Source organism: Eleutherodactylus coqui, chromosome 1 (assembly GCF_035609145.1).
Source record: "Eleutherodactylus coqui strain aEleCoq1 chromosome 1, aEleCoq1.hap1, whole genome shotgun sequence".
Taxonomy (NCBI): Eukaryota; Metazoa; Chordata; class Amphibia; order Anura; family Eleutherodactylidae; genus Eleutherodactylus; species Eleutherodactylus coqui.
In genome coordinates, this window is record NC_089837.1 from 266,281,395 (window position 1) to 266,301,478 (window position 20,084).

At 41.2% G+C, this 20,084-nt stretch overlaps 1 protein-coding gene and 5 pseudogenes across 3 annotated transcripts in view; 1 reads left to right on the top strand and 5 right to left on the bottom strand.

The window, feature by feature from the left end:
- The window catches only part of RRAGD (Ras related GTP binding D), a 165,243-nt gene that overhangs the window by 22,914 nt on the left and 122,245 nt on the right, over positions 1 to 20,084 (top strand). The gene's annotated exons all lie outside the window — the stretch shown is intronic.
- Positions 8,043 to 9,095, bottom strand: LOC136616595 (S-adenosylmethionine synthase pseudogene; annotated as a pseudogene).
- LOC136616611 (S-adenosylmethionine synthase pseudogene) lies at positions 10,766 to 11,817 on the bottom strand (annotated as a pseudogene).
- LOC136616627 (S-adenosylmethionine synthase pseudogene) lies at positions 13,770 to 14,787 on the bottom strand (annotated as a pseudogene).
- LOC136611707 (S-adenosylmethionine synthase pseudogene) lies at positions 15,883 to 16,780 on the bottom strand (annotated as a pseudogene).
- LOC136616643 (S-adenosylmethionine synthase pseudogene) lies at positions 18,877 to 19,722 on the bottom strand (annotated as a pseudogene).

The following is a 20,084-nucleotide window of genomic DNA, read 5'->3' on the forward strand; positions in this document are numbered from 1 at the left end:
GGTTCTTAACCTGGGCTCGATTGAACTCCAGGGGCTCAGTGAGTCAGTCTCAGGGTTTCCGGTCACTCCACTCATATGATTCATGACGCTCTCTACTGTGCATGTGCTAGGCTAGGTGAATTTCCAGATCTTCTCAACTATAAACTTTTGATTCTCTCTTTTCTGGTTAACCAAACCCATGGACCAATCAGTTTTGGGGTCACCAAATCATAGCGTACCCTCTTATTGCTAAGAAAGCCCTTGAGATACGCATACTGTTCATTACAATGTAACTTTACAAGCAATCTTTTTTAAGAATGGTAGACATAAAAATGAAGACAAGTAACAGACTTTGTTGTGAAAATTATGTGGCACTTACCAAGGTGAAGCCATGCATTTTTGAACCTGTCTCTGAAAGGCAACAGCAAATGTCACATTGATTTGCACTACATATTTACTGAATTTATTATGTACAACTGATACATGGTTCATTTTGTACACTAATAAAATATATATCTATGTTTCGAATTTGAAAAAAATCATACTTTATTTTTCCCATTACAGAATGTTCAGTAAATGCATGTATGAAATTTGCCACGTTCAGTACCTCCAACAAGGTTAAGAACCACTGTGTAAGAGGGTGTTTCACTGTAATTATCTGCAGAGTATGGAGCTGCAGGCAGTGAAGGAGTTAATGTAGAGAGATTTCCTCTCGGCACTCCCCCTTAACCAATTCCTCTTCAGCAGTGCCTATTACAGGCTCCAAGAGTGCTGCTGTAGACACTGGACTGCTGGCTGATGATGCCAGCACAGGTAGGGAATCCTTCAGCAGAAGGGGCTCTCACAGCTTGCAAGTGCTGTGCAGGGAGTTTGACTGAGGAGGCTGCTTCCAGGCTGGCTCTCTGTCTGCTGATACCATCTTGGATTTCTCCACTGGCTAGGAAGAACTTTGTGAGCTTCAGAAGGCTCTTCTTCTTACCTCTGACCATTGCAACTTGTGCCAGCGATGTCATGGAGATGTTACATAGGACCTGTGGTATGAATCTAGGGTGTCCACTCCCACTATATAATTAGTGTCCAAAATGTTTCTATGTGAATGGGACAGCAGGGATAGGAAATCTCACTTTATTCGAAAACAATGGCCGAAACGTGCATCTCTAATTCCTGGTCACAAAAAAGTGTCAAATGTACCTTTGCTGAATCCTGAAAAAAACTGTGACTGATTAAACAATTTGTAAAAGCAATTGATAGAAACTCTGCAGCATTTATGCATTTGAAATCTAAATTTCCCAAAGTTAGTGATGTGAAACTGAAAGAATGAATTTTTATAGGGCCACAAATAAGATCAGTGATGGATGATGAAAAATTTCAGGAACTGCTAAATCCATTGCAAAAAGCAGCCTTGTTGTCGTTGAAAGGTTGTCATTCCAAAAAGTCTCCTTTTCTTGGAAATCATAAATCAGAAAACTATTGTGATATAGTGAGAGATATTGTAAAATCATACCAAGCTGTGGAATGCAATTTGTCCTTAAAACGTCACTTCTTAGACTCCCAGCTGAATTTCTTCCCAGAAACTCCTGGAGCTGTCAGTGGCCAGCATGGCGAGCGTTTCAATCAGCAGATTTATACGATGGAGCAGAGGTATAAAAGCAACTGGAGTCCCAGTATGCTGGCTGACTATTGCTGGACTATGAAGAGAGACATCCCAGAAACAAAATATTCCCATTAATCAGCATCAAAAAATTTCTAGGTGAACTGTATAACAAACAATGTTGACTTACATAAGTACAAATTTTTATAAAACTTGAAATGTGTGTTACAAAAAAACTCTGCCTGATGGAAAAATTCCAACAACATATTTGAATTCAGGAGGTGAAATACTACTGGAATTACCATGACATATTTTTGTGAAAGAAAAAAAGTTTTGCTTTGTAAGCCAGTATGGTCAAAATACTGTAAAAAAATGGTACAACATTGAATATCCTACCTTTTTATGATTATCTTCAACTTCATTATCGTGCCTGACAGACAATTTTGGCTGCCGTATTTAAATTCAGCACCCTGAATATAGGTGCAAACACTGGTTTTTACACAGGAAAATACACAGTGTAATTAATCCCAAGATGCACATTGCTAAACAAGGCTAGGAAAAACAAGCCTTTGAATAGCATGATGGTAAAGGCTGCATGTTGCAATGGAGAAGATTAGGGTTCAAGTCTCAGCATTTTCAGTTCCCAGCACTGAATCTGAAAAAGTGGTGGTTTATGTAACTGGACTTTTTTCTAACAATCTCAATTTCCAAAGATTTAATTTAATGCTTTTTGTTAAAATTTAGTAAAACAATATTTTTTTTACATTTTTGAATATCTTCTCAGGCCCTGCATGTTTCTGGGTCCTAGGCACATCCTTAGTTTGCCTAATGCTTAAAATAACTGTGGTCTTCAGTTTTTATCTGAGTAAAGGTTGTCTTGCCCTCTCACCTTTAGTACCCTTACTTCCCAGGACTCCTATAATGTAGAGATCTTGATGGCTCTTCTGACCTGCTGTCTTCATAACATGATGCTGTCAGAGTTTACACAGTACAATGTTATGATCTACCTGGTCATATGTACACATAAATACTTTTTCTTCTGGATATTAGTGCTCATGCACACTGTCGTATTACAGCTACATTTTTTATAGTGACATAATTTGGGACCTTTAGGCTGGGGTCAAACAGGGCGGATTTGCCTCGGTTTTGCCGCGGCAAATCCGCCCATGGCCGTTAATCTCGGGATTAGCCAGCCATGTGGACGAGATTTCTCAGAAATCTCGTCCACACGGGACGGCCAATCCGCTGCGGTAAGTCCGCCGCGGTTTCAGAATATGCAGCATGTCCATTCTTTTTTTCATTCCACTGCGGCCGCACTCTCCTCTATGGGAGCGCCGGCTGCAGCGAAAGAGTAAGCGGCCGGGCCGCTTCAAAGCAGCCGTGGCTTTTTCCGCGGCGGTTCCCCGGCGGAAATCTCGCGGTTTTTGCTGCGGCCAGACCGCGAGATTTCCGACGGGAATCTGCCCCGTGTGAATCCAGGCTTACTGTACCTCTAACTTCATGCATAAGCATGCAATTCTTTTTGTAATTGATTCCATATAAATTCAGCAGAAAAATAAATTATTGAATGCTTTATCAGACTCTGTATGAGAACATTTCTGTACACAGGAGTCTAATTGGGTCAGCATGGCTTGGTACTTAATGAGTGGTGCACTGACATACACCTGTGTCTGTGTGTATAAGCCCATAAGGGGATCAGCAAAGACAGTTTTTCTTTACAGAGAAGGATGGATCATGATGCCCCTCTATGCAAGTCCTTTGATATACTAAGGAGGCAGCCTTGATATGTTCTGATGTTTCACTTAAGCCCTAAATCCGAGAGAATCCAGACTTCAGAAAAGTTTAGTTTGACTAAACATGAAAGTTTTCAGGTGGTAAAACAGACCTGTCAAAGTTAATAAGTAAACTACTCAGGATTTACATAATATATTACAATCTTGATTTGAAGTGAACCAGATATTTAACTCTTCAGTGGTTCTTTATTTATCACATAAGCGCTTGACAAGTCTGCTTTAAAAGATGGGAAATGATGTTCAAATTTTAGGGTGCTCAAACATGCTGCAGACAATCTGCTGTAACCACATCAATAATTGTCAAGCTGCACTTGACAACTGAAACAGTAGCAAGTCAAAGTGGAAGTAGGCAGTTATCAGTAATCCACATGAAGTTACTGCAGATAATCTGCACAGTATATGGACATCCTTATTTTGTGTAACTACATAGACCATAGATTTAAGGTTTAAAGCATAAGGCTGAGTGTCCACGGGCAATTTGTCATAGCGTGATCTGTGGTGATAAATCGCACGTGGAGCATGCATGACACGCTTTCCATAGGATAACTATGGAAAGCGCAGTCCAATGTACACAAGCGGAAAGTCACAGTCTACAAATCGCAGCATTCCGCAATTCTCCGCGATTAACCTATCATTAAGATAGGTTCATCTCAGAAAAATGCGGTGACATTAGTGCTTTACCACACCGGAATATCACTCACAATATTCTATCCCGCCCGTGGACACTTAGCCTAACTAAACTAAAAACTAAAATAACTAAAATCTTCACAGTGCTCGTAGTCTCTTGTACAGGACTTTTATGAAACCTTTCTCTTTAAATCTTTACCATTTGTCTAGCAGATCTTTCGTTTCTCTTAAATCCACGAAGAGAAAGCTACTATCATTTTCTGTCATGTTACAGATACAATGGATTTGCAGCCTAAGAGCGCATTCAGACGACCGTATATCGGCTGGGTTTTCACGCCCAGCCGGTATACGGCGTCTCTCTCTGCAGGGGGAGGAGGCTGGAAGAGCCGGGAGCAGTGCTCTGAGCTCCCGCCTCCTCTCTGCATCCTATCCACCCCTGTGCACTATTTGCAATGAGAGGAGGTGGAACGGGGGTGGGACTAAGTTACGCGAATTCCCCAGTGTAACAGCGACACCCTACTGCGCCCCCCACCCCCACAGTACCCCACCAGTGTGATAGCAACACCCCACGGTGACATAATACACCAGTACCAGCGCTGCTAGCAGCGCAGCTGTGTGAATGCCGGCAGGGAAGCCGCGACCCTTGCCAGTATTCACAAGTGGAGAGCGGCCGATTGTGGCGCGTACCAGCAGGAAGGGCTGTGTGTGCCGCCTCTGGCACACGTGCCATAGGTTCGCCACCACTGTCCAAGGACAATTTATAACCATTTAAAATGTTGCAGGAGTTAACAAATGTTAAATAGAAAAGTTCCTAGATACTTTCTGTAGGGCTCCTGCACACTTGCGTTTTTCTTGCACTTTATTTTCACCGGATAGCGCTGCTTTTTTTTACGCGATTGTCAATGGGACATTCTAATGTTAAAAATGCATTGCACAAAAATTGTAATGCACCAATTTGCGATGCGTTTTTAACATTAGAAAGTCCCATTGACAATCGCGTGAAAAAAACGTGCAAGAAAAATGCACGTATGCAGGAGCCCTTACTATTTTATTTTCTATTGCATTTTATGATTTGCTAATATATAGAATATTTACTTACTAGTTTTCTTATAGTTTTATAATTGTATATTTGGTAAACTGCTGCACACCATATTGTAGATGACAAAGGCACAGTGGGAATAACTTGAGTGCAAAACAGATCCTCTTTTCAGATTTCCCTACTCATGTCTAGTTGTTTTCTTACTCCTTTGCTCATGCTCCTTATTTGTCCTGCTGAAGAGCTGTAGCAGGTGTTTGCTGCAGAGATTAGTTTTAACAAGGACAGAAGGTCAAGCCAGATTTCCTTTTCCTCTACAGATAGGAGAGACAAGAATACTGAGCAAAAGAGTATTTAGAAACTGATTATTATATGCCCCATTTTCATTATGCATATTGTTTACTGTTCTTTGTATTGTGTTCTAAACGTGTATTTTACCTTGTAAGAAACCATGCATAATGTTGTGGCTTTAGTCCAGATTAGGATCACATTCAGCTCTGGATAAAATTTATAATTAACTCCTGCTTGTTTTCTTAAAGCTAACAGCCTAGAAACCTTTGCTTAAAGGAACCTGTCACTTGAGAGCAGCACCATAAGCTAAGTTATTCTCAAGGACCTTGTTAACCCCATTTGGAGACAGGGTGTTGAGACAAAAGATCCAATACATCTTTTTTCCACAATCTCCCAATAGGAAATCTGCTCAAGGGGGGGTGATTCCTGTCATGCAATTCAAAAAAATCTTGTGAAACACTATGGTGGCGGAAGCCATTTGTAATGTTGGATCGGTGCTTGTTAGCACGGATCCTCAGGGCATTAATGGTATGCCAAACGTACGGGAATCCACAAGGGTAGTCAAGTAAGTAAACTACATATTTAGATCCATAGTTTAAACAATTAGGTATTTGATATTTGTTATTGTTCTCTGGTAACAGTACCTATTTTCTGCTATGGTAAGGCCTCATGTCCACGGGGAAAATAAGAATTAAAATCCGCAGCGGATTTTAACTCTTCTCCCGCGCGCGGATCCGCACCCCATAGGGATGCATTGACCACCCGCGGGTAGATAAATACCCGCGGATCGTCAATAAAAGTGATTTTTAAAAAAATGGAGCATGAAAAAATCTGGACCATGCTCCATTTTCATGCGGGTCTCCCGCGGGGACGGCTCCCGCGGACTTCTATTGAAGCCTATGGAAGCCGTCCGGATCCGCGGGAGACCTAAAATAGGAACTTAAAAGAATTTACTCACCCGCAGCGGGCCGGGAAGGTCTTCTCTTCCTCACGGCCGCATCTCCCTTGCTTCGGCTCGGCGGATGTGCCTGGCGCATGCGCGCGGCACGTCGACGACGTGACGGCGACGTGCCGCCGGCGTGAGGAATTCATCCGCCGGCCGAAAAAGAAGATCCGGCCGTGAGGAAGAGCAGAGCGTCCCCGCCCGCTACGGATAGGTAAATTCTTATAAATTCTTATTTTCAGCGCCCATGTCCGCGGGGCAGAAGGGACCCGCTGCAGATTCTCCATGTAGAATCTGCAGCGGATCTGATTTTCCCCGTGGACATGAGGCCTAAATACTAGAAAACCATCTACAGTTCCTCACCCCACATTTTAAGGCCCCATATAGACACGTTGCCCCATGAATCAGAATGCACTCGAAAGATAGAAGTTGTAGATCTCTGAGGTCTAGAAGGTGCTAATACTTTGTTGAAGGTTCTGTTTCTTGCAGAAAATGACGTGAGGGTGGTCAGTGGTGGGTTCTAGAAGGAAAGGGTCACTTTGTAGTATGCCTTAATGTTTAAATAAAACTTTTCTTAGGAGAGAATGGTGGGCATTATATTTGGTAACAAATGACTGAGTTATAATCTCACTGGATCTATTTACTTTCTGACCGGTTGTGGGTTCGATAGACCGTGTTTTTAAGAAGTTTGTTGTTATTAGCATCTCTGGATATCCATTCTTCTTAAAACATCATATGATATCAATATTTTTGATTATTCATCAAAATCCGAAACAATAGTGCAGTTCCTCCTAATTCTATGAAATTGACCAAATGAAATGTTCTGTTTCCATTGTTTGACATGACAACTTCTAAAATCTAAATAGCTATTGGCATTGACCATTTTAAAATGCATTTTAGTTAGAATTCGGCCCCCTTAACTATAGAGTTCAAAGTCTAGGAATACCATCTGTTCGGTATCCACGCTGGCTAAGAATTCAAGGCCCCAGGTATTGATGTTGATGCTCTGAATAAAAATATCAAGGTCTTCTCTTGACCCATTCCAGATAATGAAAATATCATCCATTAAACGTTTATAAAAGTCCAACCTGGACTGGTCAATAAAATTCTCTTCAAAGGCATCCATGTACAAATTTGTGTAGATAGGGGCAAAGTTAGTGCCCATGGCGGAGTCTTATTTCTGAAGATAAAAGCAGCCATTATATGTAAAATAATTATTTGTGAGAATCAAGTCTATGGAATTAGGGATAAAAACTGTTAGTTATTGGGCATTGGTGAATATTGATTTAAAAAATATTTAACGGCTTGAATGCCCTTGTCATGAGGGATGTTGTTGTATAACATCCAACGATGCCCAGAGATAAGAGTCTTGCGAGGGCACATCCAGGACCTGTTCTGGTTTATTGAGGATGAACCTGGATTTAGAGGAGTCACATGTTTACACAGGGCTCCTCTATGAAGTTTTACTATCCTTACTAATAATTGATCCATAGTCTCTCTGTTATCCAAACTGCTAAGGAGCACAAAGTTTTTCTCCACCTTATTCAGATTGTGTTTACAACCAAGGTCATCTTCACCTGCAGACTCTCCCTCAGACGCGCTCTCTATGGATTATGGATCCTGCATCTTTGGATACATCTATAAGGCCTTCCAGGACTAACAGTGTGGAACCCTGTCATCTGACAGGTGTTCCACACTGGGTAAGTCCCACCTTATGCATTCTTGTATATCTATATAACACCTTACAACAACCTTTTCTTTAGAACCATCTTGATTGGAATGCTAGTTTGTTGATCTATATATTGTTAGATTCCTGACAATGAAACCAGGGCGCAGGTCATAGTTCTTCTTTACTATAGCCAACAGCTCCCTCCCGCTCTTTTATGAGGTCACATAGTGGAAGATTGAAATAGACAGACAGGGGAAACCCCAATTGCATAAGACATTTGAACAAGGACACGACAGCAGAGGCTAGCCTTAACCAGAGATTTTGCAACCCAATCAGCACAATAAGCAGCAGATCTGTCCACCTTTTGTAGTCTTTGGTAGAGAAGGCTCCATCACCATGAGCACACCATAAGTATCCACAATAATCTTACATCCAGTTAAACCAGCGTCTCCCTGTGGACCACCAATGACGAAGCCTCTACTGGGCTGAAGGTAGTAGATTGTATCATCATTGAAGTACTTGGCAGGAACAAGTTTTGACCACTTTCTCCTTCAGTGCATCACGCATCTTGTCCAGGCAGATTGCCTAATCATGCTAAACAGAGACTACAATGCTGTGCAAGCTAATTGTATGTACTGGGCTGTCACCTGTATTTTAAAGTCAGGACAAAGCCAGGGTAGGTTGCCATTGTGACTCAGCTCTGTCATCTTAGCATTCAACTTGTGTGCCAGGACAATTGTCAGGGGCAGGCACTCTTCCATCTTATCAGTAGCATAGCCAAACATTAAACCCTGATCTCCTGCTCCAACATCCTCTTCATTCCTATCCAAGTAGACACCCTGGGCGATGTCAGGAGACTGCTGCTCAAGGGCAACCAACACATTGCAGGTCTTGTAGTCAAAATCTTTGGAGGAATCACCATAGCCAATATTCCTAATTGTGCCCCTGAGGTGATCTCACCAGCGAGCAGGATCATCTGGTCTTTTCAACAGTTTCACAAGCAACTTTAGCATCTGGGTCCTGCTTGAGATGGGCATCTAGGACTGGGTCACTAATATGGACACAGATTTTGTCGGGGTGACCTTCCCCGACAGACTTGGAGGAAAAAGAAAGCTGCCCTCATTACTAAGAGAATCATGGAAACCATTCAGCATCTGTCCGTTCATGTTGGCGTTAAAAAAGCTTTGGAGCATGCAGTAACTGTGATGCTTCTCTTTAGTCCTCGCCGGTTGGAATCCATAAACTAAAATAAAAAACAACAACAATTAACAACTAATATAAATTTGTTTTAATTTATTATTAGTTTGGAAAATGTGTAAGCCAGACTTTCTACATATCTTGATACTTACGAAATGTGCTAGATCTTATCACCATTAGTTTTTCCATTGTAGAATGTGCAGATAGTATATTGAGAAGGTCCTTCTCCTTGGGAGGAGGTTGGTTCTTCCAATTTCTAGCTATCAGGTTGTTTGCTGTCATGAAGATGTGGCCAAGTGTTTTTCTAAGAGTTGTTTGATACGATTCTAAATGTTCTGTTTCTTGTGGAAAATGACCCGAGGATTGTCAGTGCGGGGGTTCTAGAAGGAATTGGGTCACTTTGTAGTATGCCCTAATGTTTAAATAAAACTTTTCCTAGGAGAGAATGGTGGGCGTTATATTTGGTAACAAATGATTGAGTTATAATTTCACTGTATCTATTTACTTTCTGATCGGTTGTAGGTTCGATAGACCGCGTTTTTAAGAAGTTTGTTGTTATTAGCATCTCTGGATATCCATTCTTCTTAAAATGTCTTATCAATACTTTTGATTGTTCATCAAAATACGAAACAGTAGTGCAGTTCCTCCTAATTCTATGAAATTGACCAAATGGAATGTTTTGTTTCCATTGTTTGACATGACAACTTCTAAAATCTAAATAGCTATTGGCATTGACCATTTTAAAATGCATTTTAGTTAGAATTCGGCCCTCTTAACTATAGAGTTCAAAGTCTAGGAATACCATCTGTTCGGTATCCACGCTGGCTAAGAATTCAAGGCCCCAGGTATTGATGTTGATGCTCTGAATAAAAATATCAAGGTCTTCTCTTGACCCATTCCAGATAATGAAAATATCATCCATTAAACGTTTATAAAAGTCCAACCTGGACTGGTCTATAAAATTCTCTTCAAAGGCATCCATGTACAAATTTGTGTAGGTATGGGCAAAGTTAGTGCCCATGGTGGAGCCTTATTTCTGAAGATAAAAGCAGCCATTATATGTAAAATAATTATTTGTGAGAATCAAGTCTATAGAATTAGGGATAAAAACTGTTAGTTATTGGGCATTGGTGAATATTGATTTTAAAAATATTTAACGGCTTGAATGTCCTTGTCATGAGGGATGTTGTTGTATAACATCCAACGATGCCCAGAGATAAGAGTCTTGCGAGGGTACATCCAGGACCTGTTCTGGTTTATTGAGGATGAACCTGGATTTAGAGGAGTCACATGTTTACACAGGGCTCCTCTATGAAGTTTTACTATCCTTACTAATAATTGATCCATAGTCTCTCAATTATCCAAACTGCTAAGGAGCACAAAGTTTTTTTTCCACCTTATTCGGATTGTGTTTACAACCAAGGTCATCTTCACCTGCAGACTCTCCCTCAGACGAGATCTTTATGGATTATGGATCCTGCTTCTTTGGATACATTTATAAGGCCTTCCAGGACTAACAGTGTGGAACCCTGTCATCTGACAGGTGTTCCACACTGGGTAAGTCCCACCTTATACATTCTTGTATATGTATATATTACCTTACAACAACCTTTTCTTTAGAACCATCTTGATTGGAATGCTAGTTTGTTGATCTATATATTGTTAGATTCCTGACAATGAAACCAGGGCGCAGGTCATAGTTTTCTTTACTATAGCCAACAGCTCCCTCCCGCTCTTTTATGAGGTCACATAGTGGAAGATTGAAATAGACAGAGGGGGGAAACCCCAATTGCATAAGACATTTGAACAAGGACACGACAGCAGAGGCTAGCCTTAACCAGAGATTTTGCAACCCAATCAGCACAATAAGCAGCAGATCTGTCCACCTTTTGTAGTCTTTGCTAGAGAAGGCTCCATCACCATGAGCACCCCATAAGTATCCACAATAATCTTACATCCAGTTAAACCAGCGTCTCCCTGTGGACCACCAATGACGAAGCCTCTACTGGGCTGAAGGTAGTAGATTGTATCATCATTGAAGTACTTGGCAGGAACAAGTTTTGACCACTTTCTCCTTCAGTGCATCACGCATCTTGTCCAGGCAGATTGCCTAATCATGCTAAACAGACACTACAATGGTGTGCAAGCTAATTGTATGTACTGGGCTGTCACCTGTATTTTAAAGTCAGGACAAAGCCAGGGTAGGTTGCCATTGTGACTCAGCTCTGTCATCTTAGCATTCAACTTGTGTGCCAGGACAATTGTCAGGGGCAGGCACTCTTCCATCTTATCAGTAGCATAGCCAAACATTAAACCCTGATCTCCTGCTCCAACATCCTCTTCATTCCTATCCAAGTAGACACCCTGGGCGATGTCAGGAGACTGCTGCTCAAGGGCAACCAACACATTGCAGGTCTTGTAGTCAAAATCTTTGGAGGAATCAACATAGCCAATATTCCTAATTGTGCCCCTGAGGTGATCTCACCAGCGAGCAGGATCATCTGGTCTTTTCAACAGTTTCACAAGCAACTTTAGCATCTGGGTCCTGCTTGAGATGGGCATCTAGGACTGGGTCACTAATATGGACACAGATTTTGTCGGGGTGACCTTCCCCGACAGACTTGGAGGAAAAAGAAAGCTGCCCTCATTACTAAGAGAATCATGGAAACCGTTCAGCATCTGTCCGTTCATGTTGGCGTTAAAAAAGCTTTGGAGCATGCAGTAACTGTGATGCTTCTCTTTAGTCCTCGCCGGTTGGAATCCATAAACTAAAATAAAAAAAAAACAACAATTAACAACTAATATAAATTTGTTTTAATTTATTATTAGTTTGGAAAATGTGTAAGCCAGACTTTCTACATATCTTGATACTTACGAAATGTGCTAGATCTTATCACCATTAGTTTTTCCATTGTAGAATGTGCAGATAGTATATTAAGAAGGTCGTTCTCCTTGGGAGGAGGTTGGCTCTTCCAATTTCTAGCTATCAGGTTGTTTGCTGTCATGAAGATGTGGCCAAGTGTTTTTCTAAGAGTTGTTTGATATGATTCTAAATGTTCTGTTTCTTGTGGAAAATGACCCGAGGATGGTCAGTGCGGGGGTTCTAGAAGGAATTGGGTCACTTTGTAGTATGCCCTAATGTCTAAATAAAACTTTTCCTAGGAGAGAATGGTGGGCGTTATATTTGGTAACAAATGATTGAGTTATAATTTCACTGTATCTATTTACTTTCTGGCCAGTTGTGGGTTCGATAGACCGCGTTTTTAAGAAGTTTGTTGTTATTAGCATCTCTGGATATCCATTCTTCTTAAAATGTCTTATCAATATTTTTGATTGTTCATCAAAATCCGAAACAGTAGTGCAGTTCCTCCTAATTCTATGAAATTGACCAAATGGAATGTTCTGTTTCCATTGTTTGACATGACAACTTCTAAAATCTAAATAGCTATTGGCATTGACCATTTTAAAATGCATTTTAGTTAGAATTCGGCCCCCTTAACTATAGAGTTCAAAGTCTAGGAATACCATCTGTTCGGTATCCACGCTGGCTAAGAATTCAAGGCCGCAGGTATTGATGTTGATGCTCTGAATAAAAATATCAAGGTCTTCTCTTGACCCATTCCAGATAATGAAAATATCATCCATTAAACGTTTATAAAAGTCCAACCTGGACTGGTCTATAAAATTCTCTTCAAAGGCATCCATGTACAAATTTGTGTAGATAGGGGCAAAGTTAGTGCCCATGGCGGAGTCTTATTTCTGAAGATAAAAGCAGCCATTATATGTAAAATAATGATTTGTGAGAATAAACTCAATAGAATTAGGGATAAAAAACTGTTAGTTATTGGGCATTGGTGAATATTGATTTAAAAAATATTTAATGGCTTGAATGCCCTTGTCGTGAGGGTTGTTGTTGTATAACATCCTACGATGCCCAGAGATAAGAGTCTTGCGAGGGTACATCCAGGACCTGTTCTGGTTTATTGAGGATGAACCTGGATTTAGAGGAGTCACATGTTTACACAGGGCTCCTCTATGAAGTTTTACTATCCTTACTAATAATTGATCCATAGCGTCTCTGTTATCCAAACTGCTAAGGAGCGCAAAGTTTTTTTCGACCTTATTTCTATTGTGTTTACAACCAAGGTCATCTTCACCTGCAGACTCTCCCTCAGACGCGCTCTCTATGGATTATGAATCCTGCTTCTTTGGATACATCTATAAGGCCTTCCAGGACTAACAGTGTGGAACCCTGTCATCTGACAGGTGTTCCACACTGGGTAAGTCCCACCTTATACATTCTTGTTTTTTGGTGTCCAACCCTCTGTCGGGAAATGGCCGCAGAACAAAAGTTGACAGGCCAAAGTCCTAATTCTCGACAATTAGAAATGGGGCCATTGGACCTGAAGAACCAGGAAACAACTGTGGCTCTAGCAGGGCCAGCTGGTTGGAAATCAGCTGTGATTCCCTAGGTCCCCATATCAACTAGTAGAAATCGGTAGTCACTGTTGGCTACAGCCCACAGAACTACCAAAAATTACTGCTTGTAGTTAAAATATGGAGACCCTGAGCATGGCGGCTTGTTTACACAGATGTGCTTACCATCCAGAGCCCCAACACAGGTAGGGAAGTGTGCTGCTGCTTCAAAACCTGCAGTTATCTGCAACCATTGCTTCACAGAGGGAGGCGACATCATGGACCACCTCAGACACACCCAAATGACGATGTAGGTCCTGCTCACGATCCCACTGATGGTGGTATGGCAAAATGCAGGGATGCAAATGAGTTCCTGGTGGCGAGGAATCTGAAACGACAACACAGAAAATCTCTTACATGCATGTTCAGTCGCAACCACTTTTAATTAAAATCTACAATACCTCTGCAGCAGAAATTTGCAGGGGAATACACATTGCTCGTATGCATTCAGCCTGAACAAGAGATTTGGCAACCCAATGAGCAGTATAAGCCGCAGATCTGTCCACTTTTGTGTAGTCCTTGCTAGAGATGGCTCCACCGCCATGAGCACTGCATCCACAATAATCCTGCGTCCAGTTAAACCAGCATGTCCCTGTGAACCACCAATGACAAAACAGCCACTAGGCTGCAGGTGGTAGATTGTATCATCAACAAAGTATTTACTTTCTTCTTCAGTGCATCACGCATCTTGTCCAGGCAGATTACCTCATTGTGATGAACAAAGACTACAATGGTGTGCACTGTAATTGGGATTAATGCTCCACAATCCTGCATGTAACCAATTGTCACCTGTGTCACCTTAAAGTCAAGAAAAAGCCAGGGTAGGATGCCATTGTGACACAACTCTAACATCTTAGCATTCAACTTGTGTTCCAGGACAATTGCCAGGAGCATGCACTCTGCCGTCTCATCTGTAACATAGCCAAACATTAGACCCTGATGTCCTGCTCCAACATCCTCTTCATTCCTATCCAAGTAGACACCCTGTGGGATGTCAGAAGCTTGCTGCTCAAAAACAACCAACACATTGCAGGTCTTGTAGTCAAAACCTTTGGAAGAATCTTCATAGCCAATATTCCTAATTGTGTCCCGCAAAATCCTATGATAGTCTACAGACGCCCTTCGGATCAGACAAAGAGGCAAGAAGGAAGCTGCCCTCGTTGATAAGAGAATTGTGGAAGCCATTCAGCATCTGTCCATTCGTTTCAGCTTTAGAAAAGCCTTGGAGCGTTCATTAACTGGAATGCTTCTCTTTGGTCCTCGCCGCTTTGAATCCATAAACTATTTTTTAAACATTTTTTTATTTTTAAAGTAAATAAATCAGGAAGTGTAATACAGTTCCATTGCATTTGATAAATAATAAAAGAAAATGCACAAAGTTACAGAAAGGAAAGGAGCTCTTAGTCATATACTCACAATCATATATCCTCAGCATGTTTCTGGTTCTTCACATGGGTTTTATATTTTTAAATACCAGTGCTTATCTTTATTTCTTATAATTATATTTATATATATAAAATAATAAATATTTTTATTAACAACAAAAAAACCCAATAACAATTAACAACTAATAGTATCTGTCCATTCATTTTGGCGTTAGAAAAGCTTTGGAGTGTTTAGCACCTGGAATGCTTCTCTTTGGTCCTCTCCGGTTGTAATCGATAAACTAAAATAAATTTTAAAAAAACCCAACAATTAACAACTAATATAAATTTGTTTTAATTTATTATTAGTTTGGAAAATGTGTAAGCCAGACTTTCCACATATCTTGATACTTACGAAATGTGCTAGATCTTATCACCATTAGTTTTTCCATTGTAGAATGTGCAGATAGTATATTGAGAAGGCCCTTCTCCTTGGGAGGAGGTTGGCTCTTCCAATTTCTAGCTATCAGGTTGTTTGCTGTCATGAATATGTGGCCAAGTGTTTTTCTAAGAGTTGTTTGATATGATTCTAAATGTTCTGTTTCTTGTGGAAAATGACCCAAGGATGGTTAGTGGGGGGGTTCTAGAAGGAATTGGGTCACTTTGTAGTATGCCCTAATGTTTAAATAAAACTTTTCCTAGGAGAGAATGGTGGGCGTTATATTTGGTAGGAAATGATTGAGTTATAATCTCACTGTATCTATTTACTTTCTGACCGGTTGTGGGTTCGATAGACCGCATTTTTAAGAAGTTTGTTGTTATTAGCATCTCTGGATATCCATTCTTCTTAAAACGTGTTATCAATATTTTTGATTGTTCATCAAAATCCGAAACAGTAGTGCAGTTCCTCCTAATTCTATGAAATTAGAACAAGGACACGACGGCAGAGGCTAGCCTTAACCAGAGATTTTGCAACCCAATGAGCAGTATAAGCAGCAGCTCTGTCCACCTTTTGTAGTCCTTGCTAGAGAAGGCTCCACCGCCATGAGCACCCCATAAGTATCCACAATAATCTTACATCCAGTTAAACCAGCGTCTCCCTGTGGACCACCAATGACGAAGCCTCTACTGGGCTGAAGGTAGTAGATTGTATCATCATTGAAGTACTTGGCAGGAACAAGTCTTGACCACTTTCTCCTTCAGTGCATCACGCATCTTGTCCAGACAGATTACCTAATCATGCTAAAGAGAGAATACAATGGTGTGCAAGCTAATTGTATGTACTGGGCTGTCACCTGTATTTTAAAGTCAGGACAAAGCCAGGGTAGGTTGCCATTGTGACTCAGCTCTGTCATCTTACCATTCAACTTGTTTGCCAGGACAATTGTCAGGGGCAGGCACTCTTCCATCTTATCAGTAGCATAGCCAAGCATTAAACCCTGATCTCCTGCTTCAACATCCTCTTCATTCCTATCCAAGTAGACACCCTGGGCGATGTCAGGAGACTGCTGCTCAAGGGCAACCAACACATTGCAGGTCTTGTAGTCAAAATCTTTGGAGGAATCACCATAGCCAATATTCCTAATTGTGCCCCTGAGGTGATCTCACCAGCGAGCAGGATCATCTGGTCTTTTCAACAGTTTCACAAGCAACTTTAGCATCTGGGTCCTGCTTGAGATGGGCATCTAGGACTGGGTCACTAATATGGACACAGATTTTGTCGGGGTGACCTTCCCCGACAGACTTGGAGGAAAAAGAAAGCTGCCCTCATTACTAAGAGAATCATGGAAACCGTTCAGCATCTGTCCGTTCATGTTGGCGTTAAAAAAGCTTTGGAGTATTCAGTAACTGTGATGCTTCTCTTTAGTCCTCGTCGGTTGTATTTTAAGCAGAGTAAATGACAATAGAACACAAAAACATTGAGAACAAAAAACAATGGTACAATTCTAAGCAGCAGTTTAGGCTGAAACTATTGTGTTACAGCACAATATTCCCATATACTTCTTGGCTTCCAACAAGACTATAGGAATAGGGTGTTGTACCTGCACAATGGGTACACACGCTGTATATGCGCTATTGTTACAACAGCATATTCCTGTATCCTTGTAGTATTCCAGCAAGAATAATACAATAGGGTGTTGTGCATCCACAGTGGGTACACATGGTCAATATGCAAAGTTCTTACACCTTATTACCGTATAGTTGTTGGCTTCCAACAAGAATACTGCAATAGGGTGTTGTACATCCACAATGCGTACACACAGTAAATATGGACTATTGTTTTAACACCCTATTCCTGTATACTTCTCAGCATTAATATCAATGAATGTATGTATGAACACTGATTCCCTAAGCATCCATATATCCCATGATACCAAAACAATTGTTTTATAACAAAGTTAACATGTGGCATAGTAAACACAAATGACAACCCTTGTTTCCACCAACACGTAAAATAAAACACTGCACATGGTTTTGGTCCAAAATACATTTTAATATATAGACTTTTGTTATAGGAGCACAGGGTAATGAGGTACTACAAAGAAAAGAAAGGTAGCTCACCTCGTCCAATACCTCAGCACTGTTCCCATTAATGCAGCACTTCTTTGTCTTCCAGCTGTGCCGCCCATTCATTGCGGTATTATTACAGCAACAGCAATTTTCCAAAGAACGAGGAGCTGGAATTCTTATACAAAAGAATTGCTTGCTTTATTTCATTCGTGCCATATAAAACAGGGTTCAATCAAATGGAGAATGCATTTTGAACCTTGACCCGGTTCTTGTTCACCTCCAGGAGGTGTTTAAAAATTCTAGCTCCTCATTCTTTGGAAAATTGCTGTTTGTAATAAGCTATTAGTTTATAATATGGCCAAATGTCAGCTAAGTACGGTCATATTACATAAGCCCGCAACCCACGTCAGGGTTCCTCATTGTATTGCGAGTCTCTCCTTAAAAAAAACACCACCTAAAAAGTAATTTGGAAGCTGGGAAAAAAAATCAAAATGTAGTTTAGAAAGTCCTGATCCTCAGGCTTAATGGATAGAGGCCAGCTGCCATGGAACTTCTCCCTGTGGTGCCAGGAAGTAGTCCGCGAAGCAGTCTCTAACCTGAAATACCAAAGATACAGGCCTATTCACTCGGTTTAGTTCCCTGCCTGCAACTGGTGTGGTTGTGGTCATTGGATCATTCACAAACGTCCAACCTGCATCATTGATCCGGCAAAAATTATGCAGAACCATGGCGGCTTTAACTAGTGAGCACACTCTTTCGGGTTTCATCTGAATAGTGCCCAGGAAAACTCGCCATTTACTGGTAAAAATTCAGAAGGCACATTTGACAAAAGCTGAAGCCCAAGTGAGTCGGTAATTAAAGACTCGTTTTCTGGTGCCCAACCCTCTGTAGGGCAATGGCCGCAGAACAAAGGTTGACAGGCCAAAGTCCTAATTCTCAACAATTACAAATGGGGCCATTGGACCTGAAGAACCAGGAAGCAACTGTGGCTCTGGCAGGGCCAGCTGGTTGGAAATCAGCAGTGATTCCATAGGCCCCATATCAACTAGTAGAAATCGGTAGTCACTGTTGGCTACAGCCCACAGAACTACCAAAAATTACTGCTTGTAGTTAAAATATGGAGACCCTGAGCATGGCGGCTTGTTTACACAGATGTGCTTACCATCCAGAGCCCCAACACAGGTAGGGAAGTGTGCTGCTGCTTCAAAACCTGCAGTTATCTGCAACCATTGCTTCACAGAGGGAGGCGACATAATGGACCACCTCAGACACACCCAAATGACGATGCAGGTCCTCCTCACGATCCCACTGATGATGGTATGGCAAAATGCAGGGATGCAAAGGAGTTCCTGGTGGCGAGGAATCTGAAACGACAGCACAGAAAATCTCACATCCACGTTCAGTCGCCACCGCTTTTAATTAAAATCTGCAATACCTCTGCAGCAGAAATTTGCATGGGAATACGCATTGCTCGTATGCATTCAGCCTGAACAAGAGATTTTGCAACCCAACGAGCAGTATAAGCCACAGATCTGTCCACCTTTGTGTAGTCCTTGCTAGAGATGGCTCCACCGCCATAAGCACTGCATCCACAATAATCCTGCGTCCAATTAAACCAGTGTGTCCCTGTGAACCACCAATGACAAAACAGCCACTGAAGGTGGTAGATTGTATCATCATTAAAGTATTTAGCAGGAAGAACAGTCTTGACAACTTTCTCCTTCAGTGCATCACGCATCTTGTCCAGGCAGATTACCTCATTGTGCTGAACAAAGACTACAATGGAGTGCACTCTAATTGGGATTACTGCTCCACAATCCTGCATGTAACCAATTGTCACCTGTGTCACCTTAAAGTCAAGACAAAGCCAGGGTAGGATGATATTGTGACGCAACTCTACCATCTTAGCATTCAACTTGTATTCCAGGGCAATTGCCAGGAGCATGCACTCTGCCGTCTCATCTGTAACATAGCCAAACATTAGACCCTGATGTCCTGCTCCAACATCCTCTTCATTCCTATCCAAGTAGACACCCTGGGGGATGTAAGAAGATTGCTGCTCAAATGCAACCAACACATTGCAGGTCTTGTAGTCAAAACCTTTGAAGGAATCTTCATAGCCAATATTCCTAATTGTGTCCCGCACAATCCTCTGATAGTCTACAGACGCCCTTCGGATCAGACAAAGAGGCAAGAAGGAAGCTGCCCTCACAAAGTTACAGAAAGGAAAGGAGCTCTTAGTCATATACTTACAATCATATATCCTCAGCATGTTTCTGGTTCTTCACATGGGTTTTATATTTTTAAATACAAGTGCTTATCTTTATTTCTTATAATTATATTTATATATAAAATTATAAATATTTTTATTAACAACTAATAGCATCTGTCCATTCATTTTGACGTTAGAAAGGCTTTGGAGTGTTCAGCACCTGGAATGCTTCTCTTTGGTCCTCGCCAGTTGGAATCGATAAACTAAAATAAAAAAAAAGAACAACAATTAACAACTTATATAAATTTGTTTTAATTTATTATTAGTTTGGAAAATGTGTAAGCCAGACTTTCCACATATCTTGATACTCACGAAATGTATTGGATCTTATCGCT